Source organism: Oncorhynchus mykiss, chromosome 7 (assembly GCF_057628025.1).
Source record: "Oncorhynchus mykiss isolate SJ-2025 chromosome 7, ASM5762802v1, whole genome shotgun sequence".
NCBI classification, from domain to species: domain Eukaryota; kingdom Metazoa; phylum Chordata; class Actinopteri; order Salmoniformes; family Salmonidae; genus Oncorhynchus; species Oncorhynchus mykiss.
Genome location: NC_143028.1, coordinates 81,784,743 through 81,790,669, shown reverse-complemented (window position 1 = coordinate 81,790,669; position 5,927 = coordinate 81,784,743).

Below are 5,927 nucleotides of genomic sequence, written 5' to 3'. Positions count from 1 at the left end.
GGACACAGGGGAATTTGTTTTATTTTTAATTTCATGTTTGTTTTATTTTGAATGTCTCACATGAATTGCGTCATTCAAGTCAGAAGTGTGTGCGGAAGTTGATGGGTTTATTGATCCCCGTCGCCACGCTCCGGAAGTCACCCTCTGAGTTCAAAACCACTGGGAACTCGGAAATATTCGACTTCCGACATCAGTTCGTTCAAGACACCTGGGAACTCGAAGAAGGGGGGGGGGGGGGGGGGGGGGGAACTGCTCCCACTGGGGGGAAAAATGGTTTTGAAACGGTCATCCAACTCAGAATTCCAAATCAGAAACTCTGGCATCTTTCTAGAGCTCGTAACTTTCTGACCTGAAGATCACTGACGTTGTGGTTTGACCTCGTTCCCCCCCGAGTTCCCAGTTGTCTTGAAAGCAGTGTTATTCTCTTTTTATAGTCCACTACTGGTGACCAGGGACCACTACTGGTGACCAGGGACCACTACTGGTGACCAGGGACCATCGTGCTCTGGTTAAAAGTAGTGTACTGCGTAGATTGTCTATATCCCTCAAACTCAACTCTGGACCAAGAAACCAGTTGCACTGCATTTTTCCCCCCATTGTTCCCCTCTATTCAGGGACTGATTTAGACTGTAGACATCAGGTGCGTGATTCCCCTCTAGTCAGGGACTGATTTAGACTTTAGACATCAGGTGGGTGATTCCCCTCTATTCAGGGACTGATTTAGACTTCAGACATCAGGTGGGTGATTCCCCTCTATTCAGGGACTGATTTAGACTTTAGACATCAGGTGGGTGATTCCCCTCTATTCAGGGACTGATTTAGACTTCAGACATCAGGTGGGTGATTCCCCTCTATTCAGGGACTGATTTAGACTTTAGACATCAGGTGGGTGATTCCCCTCTATTCAGGGACTGATTTAGACTTTAGACATCAGGTGGGTGATTCCCCTCTATTCAGGGACTGATTTAGACTTTAGACATCAGGTGGGTGATTCCCCTCTATTCAGGGACTGATTTAGACTTTAGACACCAGGTGGGTGATTCCCCTCTAATCAGGGACTGATTTAGACTTTAGACATCAGGTGGGTTATTCCCCTCTATTCAGGGACTGATTTAGACCCTGGACACCAGGTAGGTGCGATTTTTAAGTATCAGGTAGAACCGAAAACCAGCACGCTCGTAGGATAGGAGTTGAATACCACCGGTCTATATGGTTTAAATACATTTCAGTAAAATACGTTTTGTGTTTTTCTCACATCTCTTGCCGTGAAAGACTCTCGTCCTCTGGTTTGAAATACTAACCCAATAAGGAGTTTATAACTCTAAGGGCTGGTTTCCCAGACACAGCTATTGTAATATTTACACAGGCAGCCCAATTCTGATTTTTTTTTTTTTTTTTTACACTAATTGGTACTTTGACCAATCAGATCAGCTCTGAAAAAGATCTGATGTGATTGGTCAAAATAAAAATGTGTGTGTTAAAAAAAAACTAAAAAAAACGACAGTATTGGGCTGCCAGTGTAAATGCAGCTTTAGCGATCCATATGAGATGCTCCGTTGACTATGAATCTTAGTCCAAGGCAAGTGATTAGGTTCTAATTCTCAGAGTAAAAAAAAACACTATGGTCATTTATGAAAGCTTAACTAAGTTTCATTCTTCCCAGAGTGTCAATACAGCTGCATTCAGACAAAACATGTTTCCACCAACACGTGCGTGTGTGTGTATATATATATATATATATATATATATATATATATAATCTCCAATGTAGGCACAACACTTTTTTTCCAATCCTTCCATCTTTTATGGTTTGACAGGAAGAGGAAGTGATGGGGTAATAAACCATTGAGATCAGGTCAGATCTTAAGGGAGAAACAATCTCCTTGATGCTTAACCCAAAGACCTCCACCCGTATCCCCCTCTAGCAACCCTGTGACTTCCTCCCGTCCACCCAGCACATTTCAAATCCATCTGGCTCCTACAGATAACCATGAACACTTCTGATGTAAAAACCAGTCTCTTATCAGCCCCTCAGATACTATAGTCTTACTTCTGATCTATCATGTCTCTAGGATAGCAATGTTCCAAGTTTAACCCAGAATCCAACACTAGGTTTAATCTGTATCCAGGAAACCGGCCCGTAGTGTGACGTTTATAGTGCATCTGAAGATAGATCCCAGAAGGTTTCTACAGTACACACTAGAAATGATAGTCCCAGAAGGTTTCTACAGTACACGTTAGAAATGATGCCGTGGTCTTGTGACAGTTCCAGGGTTCCGAGATTCCACTGTGAATGACCAGCAGGTAAGGTAAGAATATTCCTTTGAACTTGAGTCATAAACAATTAATTACACTGTAACAATACTTCTTATTTTTGTAAGTATTTGGTCACGTGTCACACTTGAGCAAGATTCAAGTAAAACTAATCTCTCTTATTTTAATCCATTTTCCACATCGCAACTCTGATCAATGGAAGCGTTTATTTTCCTAGTTAAATCAAGACACTGTTGAGTAGCTGGCAAGCACACACGAGATTTGTTTATGAGGATTAGTGACTATGAAGCCTTTTGTTTAGCCTGGCTCTGGCACAAATCAGTCCGGTGCTGATATCGAGTGTGACTAAAGTACTAATGGAGACATATCCACAGTCCCCTCCCCGATTTCATCGTCGGGGGACAACTAAAATCAGATCTCCCCAACTCAGTGGAGATCGAAGCCGTCCCTGAGCCAGGGTCTGGTAGCCCATAGGTTAAAGGTCACTGAAAAGACGTTGCCCCAAGCAGCGCCGAAGATTATGGGCGTGATCGAACGGATCGCTTTTGTCAAATCGGTGACTTTCAAAGTGTGTTGCATTATGGGAATAAAAATGGTCAGACTTGCGCCTAATGTGTAGACTGCGTAAGCTTGACATAAATCACGTGATCATGGGTCGTGAAGTTTTGACTGCTGTCGACTAGAAGTTCCTGGAAGTTGCTCTTCACTAATTTCCTCCTGCAGCCATCTTCTGCACTGTGGGAGGATCTATTGTCAACCAATCATCAGGGTGTTTTTTGTTTTGACCCACACGAACGTGACCAAATGTAATCTTTGAGTCTCTCAATTCAATTCAAAGGGCTTTATTGGCATGGGAAACATATGTTAACATTGCCAAAGCAAGTGAAGTAGATGATAAACAAAAGTGAAATAAAAAATGAATAGTAAACATTACACATTTTATCTCGTTCTCTCTTTCTTTCTCTATCGATTTAAAAAATATATATAATTTTTATTTTCCCTTTTTATTTAACCAGGTAGGCCAGTTGAGAACAAGTTCTTATTTACAACTGCGACCTGGCCAAGATAAAGCATAGCAGTTCGACACAAACAACAACACAGAGTTACACATAAACAAACATACAGACAATAACACAATAGAAAAGGTCTACATACAGTGTGTGAAAAAGGCATGAGGAGGTAAGGCAATAAATAAGCCATAGTAGCAAGTAATTACAATTTAGCAGATTAATACTGGAGTGATACATGAGCAGATGATGATGATGTGCAAGTAGAGATACTGCTGAGCAAAAAAGTAAATAGAAACAATATGGGGATGAGGTAGGTAGATTGGGTGGGCTATTTACAGATGGGCTATGTACAGCTGCAGCGATCGGTTAGCTGCTCACATAGTGTCACGCCCTGACCATAGTTTACTTTGTATTTTCTATGTTTTGATTGGTCAGGGTGTGATCTGAGTGGGCATTCTATGTTTCATGTCTTGTTTGTCTATTTCTATGTTCAGCCTGATATGGTTCTCAGTCAGAGGCAGGTGTTCATCATTGTCTCTGATTGGGAACCATATTTAGGTAGCCTGGGTTTCACTGTGTGTTTGTGGGTGATTGTTCCTGTCTATGTGTTTTCACCAGATAGGCTGTTTAGGTTTTTTCGTTACGTTTATTGTTTTTGTAGTGTTTGTGTTTAGTGTGTTTAATTCATTAAACATGGATTGCAATAGACACGCCGCATTTTGGTCCGACTCTCCTTCTCACGAAGAAAACCGTTACAGAATCACCCACCACCAACGGACCAAGCAGCGTGTCAACAGGCAGCAACAGCAGCGTAAAGAGGAATGGACATGGGAGGACGTTTTAGATGGCAAGGGCTGTTACACTTGGGAGGAGATACTGGCTGGAAGAGATCGCCTCCCATGGGAACAGGTGGAGGCACTTAGGAGAGCAGAGGCAGCCGGAGAGAGGAGCCGGAGATATGAGGGAACACGGCTGGCAAGGAAGCCCGAGAGGCAGCCCCAAAAATTTCTTGGGGGGGGGCTAACAGGGAGTATGGCTACGCCAGGTAGGAGACCTGGGCAGACTCCCTGTGCTTACCGGGGGGCTAGAGAGACCGGACAGACACCGTGTTATGCAGTGGTGCGCACGGTGTCTCCAGTGCGGGTGCATAGCCCGGTGCGGTATATTCCAGCTCCGCGTGTCTGCCGGGCTAGATTGAGCGTCGAGCCTAATGCCATGAAGCCGGCTCTACGCAGCTGGTCCCCAGTGCGTCTCCTTGGGCCGGTTTACATGGCACCAGCCTTGCGCTCGGTGTCTCCGGTTCGCCTGCATAGTCCAGTGCGGGCTATTCCACCTCGCCGCACTGGCAGGGCGACCGTGAGCATTCAACCAGGGAAGGTTGGGCAGGCTCGGTGCTCAAGAGCTCCAGTGCGCCTGCACGGTCCGGTTTTTCCAGTACCACCTCCACACCCCAGCCCTCCGGTAGCAGCTCCCCGCACCAGGCTTCCTGTGCGTGTCCTCGGCCCAGTACCACCAGTGCCAGCACCACGCATCAGGCCTACAGTGCGCCTCGCCTGTCCAGCGCTGTCGGAGCCCTCTACCTCTCCAGCGCTGTCGGAGTCTCCCGCCTGTTTAGCGCTGTTAGAGCCTGCCTTCTCTACAGCGCTGCCGGAGTCTCCCGCCTGTTCAGAACTGCCAGTTAGCATAGAGCTGCCAGTTAGCATAGAGCTGCCAGTTAGCATAGAGCTGCCAGTTAGCATAGAGCTGCCAGTTAGCATAGAGCTGCCAGTTAGCTTAGAGCTGCCAGTCTGCAAGGAGCTGCCAGTCTGCAAGGAGCTGCCAGTCTGCATAGAGCTGCCAGTCTGCATGGAGCTGCCAGTCTGCAAGGAGCCGCCAGAGCTGCCAGTCTGCAGGATGCCGCCAAAGCTGCCAGTCTGCAAGGAGCCGCCAGAGCTGCCAGTTAGCATGGAGCAGCCAGGGCCGCCAGTCAGCATGGAGCAGCCAGGGCCGCCAGTCAGCATGGAGCAGCCAGGGCCGCCAGTCAGCATGGAGCAGCCAGTCAGCATGGAGCAGCCAGTCAGCATAGAGCAGCCAGAGCAGTCAGTCAGCATGGAGCAGCCAGAGCTGCCAGTCAGCATGGAGCAGCCAGTCAGCATGGAGCAGCCAGAGCTACCAGTCATCATGGAGCAGCCAGAGCAGTCTGCCAGCATGGAGCAGCCAGAGCTGTCAGTCAGCATGGAGCAGCCAGAGCAGCCAGTCTGTGTCGACCAGTCTCTTCCAGATCTGCCAGTCGTCCAGACTCTTCCAGATCTGCCAGTCGTCCAGACTCTTCCAGATCTGCCAGTCGTCCAGACTCTTCCAGATCTGCCAGTCGTCCAGACTCTTCCAGATCTGCCCGTCGTCCAGACTCTTCCAGATCTGCCAGTCGTCCAGACTCTTCCAGATCTGCCAGTCGACCAGACTCTTCCAGATCTGCCAGTCGACCAGACTCTTCCAGATCTGCCAGTCGACCAGACTCTTCCAGATCTGCCAGTCGACCAGACTCTTCCAGATCTGCCAGTCGACCAGACTCTTCCAGATCTGCCAGTCGACCAGACTCTTCCAGATCTGCCAGTCGACCAGACTCTTCCAGATCTGCCAGTCGACCAGACTCTTCCAGATCTG